Source organism: Dipteris shenzhenensis, chromosome 1 (genome assembly GCF_047967505.1).
Source record: "Dipteris shenzhenensis isolate YYH24624 ecotype China chromosome 1, Dip_SZ_1.0, whole genome shotgun sequence".
Classification (NCBI taxonomy): Eukaryota; Viridiplantae; Streptophyta; class Polypodiopsida; order Gleicheniales; family Dipteridaceae; genus Dipteris; species Dipteris shenzhenensis.
Window position 1 is genome coordinate 73,489,414 of NC_141596.1, and position 17,921 is coordinate 73,507,334.

Genomic DNA, 17,921 nt, shown 5'->3' on the forward strand with positions numbered 1-17,921 from the left:
GGTTGGCTATGTCCGTGTATCTTTTATTTTAATTTTTAGGTTTGCTACTATATCACCTTGTGAAGGATTGATGCACTTCATGATTTCCTATGAAGAAATATAGATTTTGAAGAGGTAGATGAAGGAGTTTGACAACTTTGGCCATTTTGATGTCCATTTTTGGCAAAAATAAAGGAGGAATTTGACCATGGCGCAGAAGGCAAAGTTGGTTAGGACATCATGGGGTGTCCAAAAATGCACAAACCCTTTTTTGGACACCCCATGATGTCCTGATCAACTTTGCCTTTTGCACCGTGGCCAAATTCCTCCTACATTTGCCAAAAATGGTCACCAAAATTACCAAAATTGGTAAAGAGTATTATTTTAACTTGGAATATTCATAATATTTTCCTAAATTATTTTTACAAAAATATATATACAAGTAATAGAACTTACTTGCATGGAATATGAAGAGAATAGTAAATAGCTATAACTTTTGCGCTATAACTCCGATTGTAAATTTTTTTAGTTCAAAATCGAGAGCATGAGTACCTCTATGATATTTGACTAGAGAAATATGGTCTACTGCCCTATTTTTCCCCGAATGTTCAAATTGAATGTAGAAGAACTTCAAAAATCAGTCACAAGAAGTGGTCATAAATTTGTAATTACTTTGGATACAAATGAAGGAAAAGGGACAAGTTTGCATCTAAAAGGTTCACCTCTCTACACAACAAACTTGGAGGTGGTGTATTCAATACTCTACAATTCAAAGTGACATTACCTTATAGTGAATTAACAACACATTCATAGTTTCAATCATGACTCAATCAAAATTATTGCTTATGACATGGTATCTTGCAAGGAAGAGAATGTGATAAAATGTACATTTTTGTATTATAATCTCTCCATTCAAATACAAAGACTCTTCATAGCATGTCCTCCTCTTTACTACCTCTAATAAATAATAAAAAGAGGCTTTTGAAATCCCCAAGTAAGATCCTAATACTAATACCATTAAGGCTCTCCTCTCAGGGTAGCCTGGCACAAAGCTTTTTTACACCATTGCCAATGTGATACAATGCAATAGGGGAAGCCATGTGATGTGGATCACAATGATCAAGCTATCAATACTTTGATGCACTTGAGTAGTTAAGTAGGCCATTCTAAAAATCGGATGTGGAAGACCACAACGTATCCTCCTACTCGACTAATATAGTGCACCAATGAGTGATCTCAAATGCCTCCTGCATCAATTTAACAACCATTACATTAGCAAACCTAACAAAGCACATTACATTAAAAGACCATAAAATATAAATCAATACATAGGATGCTTACCATCATGGCATTGTCTCCTTTAATGATGCAAGCAAGGCAAATAGGTATAAACTGTAAACTTTAGACATGAAAACTTTAGGCATGAAAACTTTATACATATTACCTGAAAACTTTGGACATGAAACCACATAGTAAAACCATCAATTCTTTTAATTTCCTCCAAGTCACGAAGAAAACCTATGCAAATTTCAAAATGCCCAACCTACAATTTATGGACAGCTTGTACTAGTCAAACACATTGTTTGATGTTGCACGAGGGATAAAATGGACATTTTCATGCATTTCTCTAGATTCTTGCCTACTATTTCACCATTTCAAATAAAGTTGAAGGACTAAACATTTCGTTTTCCATGACTAAAAGGTATTCCTACACATAACTTACAGACACTAGTCCATTGTCTGTTATATCAAAGATTCCACTACATCCCACTCCTATGTTAAAATAGGATCTTGTAAAGAAGATAGGCAAGGAAGGTACATAGTTTAAGAAATACGTCCTTCCTTTTGGGAAGCTTATGTGGACCCGTGGCAAAACCTTCCATGACTATCTAGTTAGTCAAACTGTAAGTTCAAGTCATCCAATGCATTTTTCATGTTCTAAAACACACTAGAGCTCACAATATTATCAACTTCTATTACTTTCTTCCTTACCATGCCTTTAGAACACACTAGAGCTCACAATATTGCCATCTTTGGCCACTTTGGTCACTTTGTTCCTGACCATGCCTCTAGAACACACTAGAGCTCACAATATTGCTAGCTTGTGTGACTTTCTTCCTGACCATGCCTTTAGAACACATGAGCTCACAGCATTACCACCTTGTGTCACTGTGTTCCAAACCATGCCTGTTGGGAAAACAATAGCTGGAGGAGAGGAAAGAGCAGTTGTATCCTATATGAGAAGGAAAAGAAAGAGGGAAAAAGCTCCTGTAGGAGAGCAAAGAGTTGTTGTAGTAGAAGGAAAAGTGCCTGTAGGAGGGAAAAGAGCACCTATACCAGAAGGAGAAGTGCTTGCAGAAGGGGCATTGCAGTAGGAGCAGCTCTCCTCCAAGAGGGAAGGCCAGTAGCCTTTGAAAGCAAGAAGCTTTTATTATGCTCATATATTATTGACACTAAGAATAAACCAACTGTCTTTCCAGAGACATTTACGTATTAACATGGGAGTAAGATGTCTGTGAAAGCATGCAAGACCAATGGAGACTTATCACCATAGAACATTCCCAAATTTTGTGTGGCCTTCAAGTAACCTTCAATGTACAGAGTCTTAAATCTATTAGGAGCAATTGGATGAGTGTGAAAGAAGAAAGGCGAGAGAAACAGCTAGAATGATTGTGAGAGAAGAAAGATGGTGCATGTTATTTTCTAGCATATCTCTCAGGCATGCTAAAAATTTCCACGAGGGTAGATCAAGAGAGGAAAGAGAAGGTAGAGGGAGAGCATAAGGGGATACAGGAGAGGAGGCACAGAAACAATGAGAAGAGCAAGAGAGAGAAGACCAACTACAGGAGGTGCTGCAACCCAAATTTTGAAAAATGGAGGGACAGAGTAGCTGGACTAGAGCAAAGGAGAAGAGAGAGAGGGGGTAGGCCTGCAGTAGGCTAGAGGACAAAAGGAATTCATCCAAAAGGTCCCACAATGGAGGGAGAGGGAAGTTGGACCAGAGCAGAGGAGCAGAGAAAGGGGGCAGACCTATAGTATTAAGGAGATAGAAATGTTAGAGAGGGAGTGATTGGGTGTATTTAAAACACCTATAGATCTGTCCCTATATAGAATAAAATGCAACAATGTTTGTCCTAATGCGTATAGACATTTTATCCCTTTTCACAATAAAGTCTACCAAAAACAGTGCCCTACCAACATGGAGGTGATGGCAGCCTTTGCCAGGGCATATGTAAAGGAGTTTAGCCTAGTGTCAATTAAGCAAGGTAGTTCACTTGTGTTTGCTTGGGTAGTTTTTGCTAAACAGCACATGGAGGAGTTGCAAAAGAGTGGCTATTTTGACAGCCACTTCACAAAGTGGAATAAAAGCAATGTAGGAATGTCTGCAGTAAGGGATGAGAGGATGAATCTTCGAGGAATGTCTGTAGGAATGTCTTCAGTAAGGGATGAGGATTAATCGTTGAGAGATTATATTTCAAAAATGGGTGAGAAGGGCCATGCTAAAGAAACCCCCATTTCTACTAGGTTTTCTACAAGGCAGGGCAAACTTGAATAAGGAAAATGCTCTTATGACTACCATCATGGCTACAAAAGAGCTAGTGTACTTTGAAGACGCAGTAGACAAGCTAGAATGGCAAACTGCTATGAATGAAGAAATGGATGCTTTGTATAAAAATAACACTTGGGAATTATGTGACCTTCCACCAAGAAAGAAGGCCATAGCAAACAAATGGGTATACAAAGTGAAGTACAATCTAGATGGTAGTATTCAGAGATACAAAGCCAGACTAGTTGCAAATGGATTTGCACAACAATATGGTCAAGACTATGATGAGACTTATGCTCCAGTAGCAAATATGGATTCCATACGGTTCTTGATATCACTAGCGACACTCAGCAGATGGAATGTGTATCAGCTCGATGTCAAGAATGCATTTCTCAATGGTTATCTAGACGAGGAAGTCTACATGCAACAACCAGCAGGTTATGTTGAACCAGGAAAGGAGAATAAGGTTTGCCATCTCAAGAAAAGTCTCTACGGCTTAAAGCAAGCACCCAGAAGTTGGTACAGTAGAATCAACAAGTATTTTGCTGATCTTGGTTACATGAAGTCCAATGCAGATCAACTCTCTACTACAGAGTTCAAGGGGAATACATTACTATTGCACTTTTGTATGTAGATGATCTAATTGTGACAGGAAGCAAGGATAGCTTTATAAGAAAACCAAACCAAGACTTATCTGTAGAGTTTGACATGAAAGATTTTGGACTTATGCACTATTGTCTTGGAATTGAGTTCTGGAGAGATTCAGATAGCACATTCATGAGTCCGGCTCGAGTATGTTGACAGTCTCCTAAAGAAGTTTCATAGGGTAGATTGCAAGATCGCAGCCACTCCCATGAAACAGAGTTTGAAACTTACTAAAGATTCAGAAAAGCCTACAGTCAATGATAGATACTACAGGCAGCTCATTGGATCTCTTATATATCTGACAATCACACAGCCATATATTTGTTATGCAGTAAGCTCACTAGCACAGTTTATGGCAAATCCAAAATAGTCTCACTGAAATGTAGCCAAAAGAATCTTGAGATACATTAGAGATACAAGACAGCAGTTTGGGATAGAATACAAAGGAAGTCATCCACAGTTGCATGGATACTGTGATAGTGACTATGCCAGAGATCATGAGACCAAGAGATTGACACAGGGATATGCATTTTTCCTTGGTCAAGGTGCTATATCATGGTTGTCAAACAAACAACCAACTGTTTCTTTATCTTCGACTGAAGTAGAATATAGAGCACTCACTATAGGTGCATGTGAGGCTATATGGCTCAGAAGACTATTGTCAGAAACAAATTACTTTGATGAGTCTAAGCCAACAACAATATACTGTTTGTGTCCAGCGAATGCTTGATAAGGAATCATACCCTATATCGGTTCGATAGGAAGCTGATTAAGCAAATAGTTTGCAGTGGCTATTGCTTCTGCCCAATACTAATTCGAAAGATGCTTTTCACTAAGCATTGCTTTAGCACTGTCTGCTAAAGTCCCATTCTTCCTTTCAGCTCTTGCATTCTGTTGAGAAGTATTTGCACATGCGAATTATCTTCCAATGCCGTGATTTTTACAAAAGTTCATGAATGCTGAAGACATGTATTCACCTCCTCTGTCTGATCTCATGACCTTGTTCTTTTTACCTGTCTGGTTTTTTGCCATGGCTTTGAATTCTTGAAATCTGGAAAACACTTCAGATTTCTCTTTCAAAAAGTAGACCCAACAATATCTGCTGTAGTCGTCAATGAAAGTCAAGTAATAAAGTGAACCATTGATGCTGCAGGTCTGGGCATAACCCCATACATCTATATGTATCAAATCAAGAATACCTCGTGCACGAGAGGCACTTTTGACAAAGTTGGTTCGCTTTTGTTTGCCGAAGTAGCATGCTTTGCAAACTTTTCCAAGAAACATTAGCTTCGGAATCCCAATTGCCATATTCTGATTTCTGAGATCTAGCAAGTACTTGAAGTTGACATGACCATATCTCTTGTGCCATTTGCAAATAGTGGCATCTGTTGCAGTTGAGCTGACATGGCATGCTTATCTGGTACTGTAGCTAGCATTCTGTATAAGTGTCCTTCCTTGACACCTTTTGCTACTAGCTGACATGTTTTGGATTTATCTCTGATAGTGCATTCATCACTGTCGAAGATGACTCGATAATTGTGTTCCATCATTTGACCTACTAACAAAATGTTCTTGCTGAGCTTTGGAACATAGAGCACATCTTTCACTGATCCTTTCGTACCAGTGAAATTGTTCATAGGGATAACGCCTGTCCCTTGAGCTGGATTCGGTGTATTGTCTGCTGTGTAGATGACATTTTTCTGACCTTCTAATGGTTTCATTTCTGTGAACCATTCTTGACGATTTGTCATGTGAGATGATGCACCGCTGTCGATGTACCAAGGATCCTATTCCACTTGGTCGACTTGATAGCTGTAATCCTCTTTGGGATTGTGACTAGTGTTTGGGTACACTGTATCAGTCTGATGCAATTCCTCGCTTGCAAGAAACATATTACCATGTTCATTTGCAAAATGACTGTGACTAGAATGTCCACCATGATGATTTCCTCTGCCTTAGGAATTCCCTCGATTACTGCTGGATTGACCGCCTTGGTCGTACTGCTTCTTGTGGCAATCTCTTTCATAGAAATTCTCGACTTCCCTTCTCGGATCCTGTAATAAGCAATTGACATAAAACATAAAACTTATACAAAGTCCTTGCCAATGCCCAAAAACACTGGTGGGTTAAGCCTATACCTAAGCCTTAATCATAGAAATCTAGTCGAGTAAATCTTCCTTGGTTGGAATGATTTCCTCTTTGTTGATTTTGATGTTGCTGAGGATGATGATGATGCTGATGTCGATGCTAATTTTGATTTTGTTGTTGATGATGACCACTTTTCTGATATGATCTACCTCTGCCTTTGCCTCTGCTTCTGCTTCTGTCTGAAGCTATGAATGCCTGATCATTAGAATGACCTTTACGTGCTTGAATGGCCTGAGTCTTGAGTTCTTCACCAAGTAGGACTGACTGAAGTTCTTCTAGTGTCGGAATTTGTCGTTGAATGGCAATACTCTGGACTAGATTCTCGTATCCCTATCCTAGTCCATTCAGAATGACTTGAACCATTTCTGCAGGGTTCATAGTCTCTCTTGCTGCTGCAAGAAGTTGATTGTTGTAGTCTTTTATGCGAAGTACATAAGCATGATCGGTTTCACTGCTGTTGCGGAAACTCTGGTTTATTTGGTTTCTCAGGGTGAGAATCTTGGATATGTTCTTAGACTCATAGAGAGCTGCGAACATATCCCATGCTTCCTTCGATGTCTTGACTGTGTTGAGCTGTCCTAGCATGACATCTTGCACATTCTGCTTGATCAAATGATAGGCATACTTGTCTTTCTTATCCCATTCTGCCTGAGCTTGGGCAATGGCAGGATCTGCTACTGGTGCAAAAACTGTTTGTGTAGCTGTAGATGTCGTAGATCCCGTTACTAGTGCTATGACAACAGATGGAGTAGAGCTAGTTGTGGCTAGATTAGCCAATTGTCTAGGTGTAGACCCATCGACATACTCCCATTTGTCCTGAAGTACAAGAATGGTCTCCATTCAATATTTCGATGTACCGTAATTGGAGTTGTCTAACTTAGTATATGCCTCCAAATTGAGGTTGCTAGTCATAGACATGGTGCAAGAAATGTACTCAAAAGTGTCGTGAAAATCTCTGTATGAATTAACTGCAAATACACTGACTACGCCAAGTGAAATCTCTGTACCATCGGTGAAGATAGAACTACAATATATGAAATCTGATCTATATTACAAGGCTTGTGGCAATGATGCCGGGAATAGCCAAGAGGCTTTACAAGGCTGAAATGATGTACACGATGCTGTGAGATAACCAAATAGGCTTTACAATGGGGGCATGTGTGTGTGAAATCAAGTGCTATCTGTCCACTGAAACAATCTGCAATGCCTCTATACTCTCTGAAGTCTGCTCACTGAACTGATGAACGTAAAGTTTCAAATAATGTAATGATGTGAAACCGTATGTAAGCGTATGGACTGGACTCTGAGTAGGTACTAGTCGGGAATTTCGGGCATGGCTTAGATTGGCAACTTGGGGAAATTCAAAGCGTCCCCTCTATGGCAATCTAGTCTACTCTGATCTAGATCTATACAAACCGTCGATCGATGAAAGAACAGCAAATAATTCCTTTTCTTTTGTTCTTTTTAAGTGCTGGGTCAGATGCGTCGATGTAGAGGCAAATGTGCATGAAGGAAGTGGCTTTGTCGGCAAGGCTCAAATGTGAGTATAACTTGCACCGAAATGTACACATGATCAGCATGTAGAGCATGAAAAAATGAGCGACTTTCCTTTTTGGAGCACCCTCAAATTCAACCTAGATCAAGAGATACGACTTGATCTAGGTGGAGGGGCAAAAGGAGTGCAAATGGTGCTCAATGATGATGTGTCACTGTGGGTCACATGCAGTGTGATGTGGCACTGTGCCTAGCAAGAGGTGTGCCAGTGGAGCCCTATGTTGATCATCATCCTTGTTATGCCAAGCTTGCGGCATATCGGGATCCGTGGATGCAAGAAACTCCGTGATATATACTAATGACTCTTGCACAAGCCATCCCTCTGCCATGCTTGCTTCTCGTCTTGCTCTTTGTCTTACAAATCCCTTCAAAGTTTTCATAAACTGCTCGAGAAAAAACATCCATCGACTATGAATGGTACCTGCAATAGCCACCTCATGAACTATGTGCACAAGCAAGTGGACTTGAGTTGTCATAATGCTCGAGGGAAAGTGCTTCTCAAGCAAGCATACGGCTTCGATGGATTCCACCCTAGCTTTCTCCACGCTCGATATGGAGATCTCTTTTTGAGATATCCACCTATTTCACATGTCCATGTAAGATATTTTCATAATCAGTCTACAGATTAATCAGCTTAAATTGAAGAAAATGCAATCAATGCGATTTGATAGTAAGCATACCTCACAATACCACTGATCTTGAATATAGCATTTTTAACATCTTCTTCTAAGCACTCTTTTATTATAATTGGGAGGATGAACTATCAAAGCAACAAAGAAGTCATGTCAACAATATAACATAATCATAATTATGCTAACACATCATGATTATTGGTACACTAATTCTACAGCTTAGAATACCTGTAAGACCTTGTCCCAATCATGGGACTTGAGCCCACTAAGCTTCTTGTCCTTTAAAAATGCTCCTTTCAAGCAATGGATGCACCTTGTCGGTGTTTAAAAAGAGGTTATGTCTGCCTTGACCGCTGCCTCCTCCCTCGTAGAGAGGATCCACGTTGCTTTCAGGAGGACAACTTTTCCCGAAGGATGTACTTGGGGCCACACACGAGACATCCTATTCATAGCACGAAAGTCTTCTCGCACTCCTCTCGAGTCTTTGGAACCAACCAAGTGTGCCCAAATAGTAGCCCCCTCATTCTTGAAGATATGCATGGGATCCAAGAGATGATTGATTTGTAACTGACCCCAATAAGGAAGCTCGTGAAAGATCGATAGCCTCTTCATACCAAAGAGGACGTTCCTCTCCATTCACCCTCCAAGCTTGAATCTAGTCACTTGCCTTCAAATATAATGGTGGTGGATCAAGCTGACCTCCACGTGCGAGATGGTCCAGCGGAAGGTATCGAGCATGTCCTTCATAAACATTTTTCCTCATATGTTTGGAGTATCGTGCAAGCGATTTGAAACCCAGTCCACAAAGAGAACAAGCATGCTACCCACTTGTAACAAGTCTTGCACACGTGCATGAATGTGTTAGTATAAGACATGCGTGCAAAAGAGAGTCATAAAAGCATAATCCTACATTATACTTGTAGAGACACAACAACGTACTTGCGCACTCTCCATATCTTGGGTAGTCATGCATGGTCCACATCAAGATACCCCTGACCAAAGTATCATTGGTATGTCTAGGAGCTCTGGAAATATCAAAGACATGCACTCCTCTCCATAATATCTGTAACTTCTCTATCAAAGGTGCCATGTACACGTCCATATTTTTTGCCTTGTACTTCCCTAGCACAAGTAGTGCAAGCATGAGGTGCCCCTTTTGTATTGTTAGCCATGGTGGGATATTGTAATTCACCACAACTATGGGCCATGTCGACCAAGATGTTGGGCGTAATCCAAAAGGATTCACACAATCCATGGCGAGCCCAAGATGTAAGTTGCATGGCTCCCTCGCAAAGTTTGGCCACTGATTGTCTATGTGCTTCCAAGCTACACAATCTGTGGGAATCCTCAATGTGTCATCAGTCGACTGATGAGATGCATGCCATGTCATCAACTCTGCTATGGATTTGCATCGGAACATGTGCTGTATTCTTGCAATGATGGGAAAGTGTCTCAAGACCTTTACCGGTCAGTATCTGCTCACCTTGCAAGTCATCTCTATATCATTATTCCCCACACTTTGGACAACTAGCCAAATCTCCATGCTCATGACGAAAGAGAATACAATCATTACGGCAAGCATGGATGGTATCATAATCCATACCCACCATTGTTAGCATCTTTTTTGCTTCATCTCTTGATGCGGGCATGGTATTTGGTGTAGGCAACATCTTCTAGAGCAACCTATCACAATTCAAACATACATAGGCTTCGAATAATGATGATTCAGTACACTAATCCATACATGATGATTCTCAAAATAAACAATATCCAAATAATGAGTCAAATTAATGCAAGAGCTAACCTCATTAAGGCTGAGACACTTGTATCCGACCACCCATACTTTAGTTGCGTTGCAGATTCAAGATTGAGAGACAAGCACGTAGTTTAGACATCCTAGCACCCTCGTACAATTGTGTTGATTGCAACTCTTGCATTTTGACCTCAAACTCTAACATCACGTGTACATGGGATGTAGTGCCCCTAAAAATAGAATCCATCATGTTGACCATACCCTCGTCATCATCCGAGAGACTACAGTCTTGCTCAAAGTGTGAAGGTATATGCATACCCTTGTCAGTCTCCTCATCCTATTTTAAGATTTCGTGTAAATATAAGATCTTTTCTCAAGGTTTCATACCATAATGGTATTAACCGCAAACTTAAATAGCTTTGACTTATTGATAATCCATCAACACGTGCAACACCAATGGTGGGTACTGGTTCGGGCTCCTCCCCATACATCCACAAGTGGCACATGACAATATGACGTTGATGTCGTACTTCTTGCTTACAATGAGTGCAATGACAATATAACCTCTCCGTAAGCCACTTTGTGCTCCTGGGCATTGGCGCATCATCGGACGAGCTTCCACTCATCCCTTCCATCTGTACTTATAAAATCACAACATAAGTTGCAAGGAAATATATTAAGTTATAAAATAGCATCTATGAGCTTATTTTTTAACTTTAAACATAAAGTGTCCTGAAGCATCTCTATATAGCGATGTTTTGACCTGTTCTGTCACTATATAGCGACAATTTGCTATGTTCCGTTGCTATATAGCGATGCTTTTAAATATAAGTGTCACTATATAGCGACGCTATGGGTTGAAACCCGAACCTCGCGACGCACGGCGCTTTATTTAGCAATATCTACTGTAAGCTATAATCTCTCCTCCCACCTATTTCCAATGACCTCCCACTCTATTCTCCACTCCTCACCACTACTCACCCCTCTCTTAACACTTGTGCTCCCTCTCCACCCTTCTCCCTCTTTGCTTTCTTGAAAAGAAGTTTTTCAAGAAGCTGAGTCTCTTTGAATAATGTAGGTTCATTTTTTGTGAGATTTCATTTTGTGAGTGTTAAAGCATGTTTCTCCTTGTATTGCTAAGGCTATATGCTAGTTTTCGTGCTTGATTTCAAAGGATTGAAGACAAAAAACGAGATTTTGTGAAAGATAGAAGACTCACCTCTTCTAGTCTTTTTTGTATTTCTCTTCCTTCTCTTTCTCCTTGTCTCCTCAATCCAATCTCTTTGAGAAGTTGCTTCTTTAAACTCCTCCTTCATCTAACTAGTTATTTGAAAAATAGTATGTTTCCTCTCTTTTGTAGGGCCAGTCCACAAAACATCGAGCGGGACGTACTATTCCAGGTAAGAAAGTGCTTCCTCTTTTTCTCTTTTGTTATTTTTGTTATTTGCATTGGCTTGCAGCTAGTGCCTTAAGTGCTAGCTACAGTGATGGGCATAGGAACCCTCTCTTCCCCTCTCTTTCCTTCTCTTCTTTTTATAATCTTTCAATCTCTTTTCCCCTCTTATTTTTTTCCGCTCTTTCAATCTCTTTTTCCCTCCTTTCCTTCTCCTTCTCCTTCAATCTTTCATTCTCTTTCCCCCTCTTCCAATCTTTTTTCCTTTCCCTCTTCTTCTCTCTTTCCCCCCCTCTTTCCCCTCTTCCAATCTCTTTTCCTTTCCCTCTTCTTCCTCTTTTCCTCCCTCTTTTCCCCCCTCTCTCCCCTCTTTCATGCTCATGCTCTTATGCTCATGCATAAGCATAAGCATAAGCATGAGCATATGTCTCTTTCTCTTATGCTCATGCATAAGCATAAGCATGAGCATATGTCTCCTCTCATGCATAAGCATAAGCATAAGCATAAGAGAAGGAGACATATGCTCATGCTTATGATTATGCATGAGCATATGTCCCCTTATGCTCATGCATAAGCATAAGCATGAGCATATGTCTCCTTCTCTTATGCTTATGCTTATGCTTATGCATAAGAGGAGGGAGACATATGCTCATGCATAAGCATAAGAGAAGGAGACATATGCTCATGCTTATGCTTATGCATGAGCATAACAGAAGGAGACATATGCTCATGCATAAGCATGAGCATATGTCTCTTTTTCCCTCTTTCCTTTCCCTCTTTTTCTCTCTTTCCCCCCCTCTTTCCCCTCTTCCAATCTCTTTTCCTTTCCCTCTTCTTCCTCTTTTCCTCCCTCTTCCCCCCCTCTTTCATGCTCATGCTCTTATGCTCATGCATAAGCATTATGCTCATGCATAAGCATGAGCATGTCTCCTCTTATGCATAAGCATAAGAGAATGAGACATATGCTCATGCTTATGCTCATGCATAAGCATAAGCATGAGCATATGTCTCCTCTTATGCATAAGCATAAGCATAGGCATAAGAGAAGGAGACATATGCTCATGCTTCTGCTTATGCATGAGCATATGTCTCCATATGCTCATGCATAAGCAGAAGCATGAGCATATGTCTCCTTCTCTTATGCTTATGCTTATGCTTATGCATAAGAGGAGACATATGCTCATGCATAAGCATAAGCATAAGCATAAGAGAAGGAGACATATGCTCATGCTTATGCTTATGCATGAGTATAAGAGCATGAGCATGAAAGAGGGGGGAAAAGTGGGACGAAAAGAGGAAGAAGAGGGAAAGGAAAAGAGATTGGAAGAGGGGAAAGAGAAGGAGACATATGCTCATGCATAAGCATAAACATAAGAGAAGGAGACATATTCTCATGCTTATGCTTATGCATGAGCATAAGAGGAGGAGACATATGCTCATGCATAAGCATGAGCATATGTCTCCTTCTCCTTCTCCTTCTCCTCTTTTCATCTTTCCCCTCTTTGAATCCCTTTTCCTCTTTTCCCCCCTCTTTCCCCTCTTTGAATCTCTTTTCCTCTTTTCCTCCCTCTTTCCCCCCCTCTTTCCCCTCTTTCACGCTCATGCTCTTATGCTCATGCATAAGCATAAGCATAAGCATGAGCATATGTCTCTTTTTCCCTCTTCTTCTCTCTTCCCCCCCCCTCTTTCCCCTCTTCCAATCTCTCTTTCTTTCCCTCTTCTTCCTCTCTTCCCCTCTTTTCCTCCCTCTTTCCCCTCTTTCATGCTCATGCTCTTATGCTCATGCATAAGCATAAGCATAAGCATGAGCATATGTCTCTTTCTCTTATGCTCATGCATAAGCATAAGCATGAGCATATGTCTTCTTCTCTTATGCTTATGCTTATGGATAAGAGGAGACATATGCTCATGCATAAGCATAAGCATAAGAGGAGACATATGCTCATGCTTATGCTTATGCATGAGCATAAGAGAAGGAGACATATGCTCATGCATAAGCATGAGATATGTCTCTTTTTTCCTCTTTCCTTTCCCTCTTCTTCTCTCTTTCCCCCCCTCTTTCCCCTCTTTCAATCTCTCTTTCTTTCCCTCTTCTTCCTCTCTTCCCCCCTTTTCCCCCCTCTTTCCCCTCTTTCATGCTCATGCTCTTATGCTCATGCATAAGCATAAGCATAAGCATAAGCATGAGCATATGTCTCTTTCTCTTATGCTCATGCATAAGCATAAGCATGAGCATATGTCTCCTTCTCTTATGCTTATGCTTATGCTTAGGCATGAGCATATGTCTCCTCTTATGCATAAGCATAAGCATAAGCATAAGAGAAGGAGACATATGCTCATGCTTATGCTTATGCATGAGCATAAGAGAAGGAGACATATGCTCATGCATAAGCATGAGCATATGTCTCCTTCTCCTTCTTCTTTCCCTTCTCCTCTTTTCCTCTTTCCCCTCTTTGAATCTCTTTTCCTCCCTCTTTTCCCCCCTCTTTCCCCTCTTTCATGCTCATGCTCTTATGCTCATGCATAAGCATAAGCATAAGCATGAGCATATGTCTCCTTCTCTTATGCTCATGCATAAGCATAAGCATGAGCATATGTTTCATTCTCTTATGCTTATGCTTATGCTTATGCATGAGCATATGTCTCTTTTTCCCTCTTTCCTTTCCCTCTTCTTCTCTCTTTCCCCCTCTCTTTCCCCTCTTCCAATCTCTCTTCCTTTCCCTCTTCTTTCTCTTTTCCTCCCTCTTTTCCCCCCTCTTTCCCCTCTTTCATGCTCATGCTCTTATGCTCATGCATAAGCATAAGCATATGTCTCTTTCTCTTATGCTCATGCATAAGCATATGTATTTGCCTTTCAATCTCTTTTTCACTTTCCCTCCCTCTTTTCCCTCTTTTTGTTCTCTCATGAGCATCTCATTTTCCTCTTTCGATCATAAGCATATGTATTTGCATATGCCTATGCCTATGCCTATGCTTATGTTTGTTTTTTGTTTTTTGTTTTTGTGATTGTGTCTATATTAGACATGGGATCACGTCGCATGTCCGACGAGTATGGACAGCCTCGCAAGAGGAGACATCACGATCTCTATGCTCCATAGGACTTTGATTCCTCTCAGGCGACACCTAAGGGGACTATCCCTGGTTTGACTCCTCTCGGATGTAGCACTGTGACTACCCCTGGTCCGACTCCTCTCGGACCTAGCACTACGACTACCCTTAGTCCGACTCCTCTCAGACGTAGCACTACGACTACCCGTCGGGAAACTCTTTTGCTAGCAGCACATGGTTTGTTAGGATTCCCGACGAGTTTGTAGCGCAGATGACCGATGAGGAGGTAGCGAGATTCTTCTCTCTGCTATCCTAGAGGACCTCAACCATTCCCTCTCCTACACCGATGGTTGGACCTACTACCAAGCCGTCCCCTCGTGCCCCTTTGACCGAGGGGTCATCACATGTGCATGCCTATCATAAGGGAAGGAAGAGTAGGAGGGGCTGCTTATGTTGTGCTGACTCAGGAGATGTAGACGAGTCAGCACACTCATATCCCTACAGGTCTCCACTTGTCCTGAGACACAGTATCAATCAGGTCCCTTGCCCTCTCCTACTCCCACTGCTACTCCTCGCTCCGAAAGCGCTCGCACAGCTTCCAGTCGCTCTGACTCTGCCACTACCATTAGTCCTCCTTGCTAAGACGAGGATCTCTCCTATCAAATCACGGCTACTGGAGAGATAATAGAAGATAGAAAGGGCAAAACAGTGATGGCCACCATGAGGCAGTTGATGAGCCATCACTTCAAGAGCGACATTGCTACCGATTGGTGGTCTCAAGATGACCAAAAGAAGCAGGCGGTCATCGATGAATTTAAAAAAAAAAACCCTAACCCGTCAAATTGGGAGTTTAATGAGAATTATATGTGAGAGCACATGGGTTTGGTCTTGAAGCATCGTAGATCAACCTTGCATACTTCCATTGCAAAGGAGATGGCTAAACCCAGCTGGGCAGACAAAGTTGATCGGAAGTTCTTCAAGAAGTAGAATAGGGACCATCCCGAAATGTTCGAGGGTCAGAGGAGGGCTGCGAGGAGACGGTTGGACACCATAGGTACTTCGCACTTTGGTGCAGGCGGACGGTTAGCGTTCGAGGTAACCATGGTAAGTCTACTTCTTCTCATTTAATGTATTGTTCTATTTGTTTTACTACATATTACATGTACTTTATCTAACTCTAACTCTCGTAAATTAGATCCATAGCAAGCTGCGATGGACCGTCTTCCTACACATGCAGAGACGCGATGCACATTTCGCATAGGAATAAAGCCATGGTTTATTGAGCAAGAGGCAATGGGAGCGACGGTCGATTGGGCTGAGGTGGCTGCTCGCATGGTATAAGTCTACTTCTACTTGTAATCTCACTTTTTAAATTGTTTTATTCTTTAAGTTCCAATCTAATTTTCAATTTATATGGTTCACTCTTAGGGTCAAAGCTCGAGTGTCCCATCACCGGAGGCGAGTGATCACTAGGGCCAGGGATTAGACGCACGTGACGAGGGTCGAGGAGAAGGCACAGTTCACGAGGACCAAGGATCATACCAACAAGACGAGGAGGAGGATGAGGACGACGAGGACGATCCGAATGAGTAGTAGTAGTAGTAGTAGTAGCAGTTTGCATATACTTCACCATGTATGTTGTTTTGTATATCCACTCGTTTGAGTGATTTTGTATCACCTTTTTAGAAAGGGTAATTTTGTAACAAACAATGTTGTATATGTTCGACATGTATATGCTTTTGTTGCTCGATCATTTCATTTGAGCGATTTTGTATCACCCTTTTCGCAAGGGAAATTTTGTAATAATTTTTTTTTTGTAATTATAAAAAAAAAACATTAGCCCCACTAATGCTTTTTTTAAAGTCCTATTAATCATCGCTATATAGCAACCTTTACCAGTGTCGCTATATAGCGATGATTATCAGTGTTGCTATATAGCGATGTTTATGAGTGTCACTATATAGCGACAGTTTATAGAAACCGTTCTTTTTCGATGCTTTTAACAACTTTAATAACGATATTTGTGCCCATTTAAAAAAAAAATTAATGTAAAAAGCGTCGGTATTTTCGTCGAAAAAGGGTCTATGCCTTGTAGTGTCACTTCTTAACAAAACTAACATGAAAAAATCACCCATGCTTCTAGCCCCTCCTTTGCTATCGCACACTCCCTTTCTCAGCCATAGTCTTATCCCTCTAGCCCATGACCCTCTCACACTTCTCCAACCCCTCTCTTGATGTTGCCCACCCTCCTCGGGTAGGTCACTAAGGGATATGTGAGACAACATGTGAGTTTCAAAAAAAGGGTTGTATTTTCTTGCAGAGTTTCATAAAATATACATACATAAGAGATATAAGGGGTGCTTAAAACCCGTTTTGTTGAATGGATGTGATGCAGGGCATTTTTACATTGTGATTGCTTTGGACCACCAGCCCCCCTCTCAGCTTTCTACTCTCACTATACCCACACTTCCCACCCCTTCTCTTGATCCATTGACCAATCTTAGGTCACTCCCCCTTTTGTTGCCACCCACCGCCCTTTTAGCTTTCTAATTTGCTTGGAGAGACATATGATCTCTTTAACAACCAAATGGTTGTTCCCCTCAAGGGGTGCATAGAAAAATATGTAGATATAAAACATGGTTTCAACATAAGGGATTTTTTAATCTAAAAATTTCTTAAATCGTACATATAGTAGGGTTTCGAAAATTTTATAACATTCATTTTTTATTTTTTTAAAGGGAACATAGGTCCCATGTGTAAGGAGGGGATAACATATTACATGATGTATGTAGGGTTTCCTAGTAATGCTCACTGAAGGACCTCTTTAGCCATGTCTAGATAAACTCATGGATGTTAACAAGGGTATATAATAACAATGAAGCTCATTGAGGCCTATGACCTTTGTTACAATCACGTGGTCATTAGGAAAGGTCTACTATGTAGGAAACGAAGCTCAAGGTCATAAAATGTTGTATTAGTAATTTTGGGAAAATCTTGATATTTTGGGAAAATGAAATTGGGAGAGAGAACCTGAGACTCTCCCATTTTTGGATCCCTTCCTCATAATCTTCTCAGCTTTCTGACCCATCTTCATCTTGGCTCAACCACAATTGATCTCTTGTTTCATACATAGTCACACTGTGGATCTCTTGTTTCATACATAGTCACACTGTGGATCTTTGGTTTGTTGTTGTGTCCATTGTTTCATTAATTTTCAGAGTC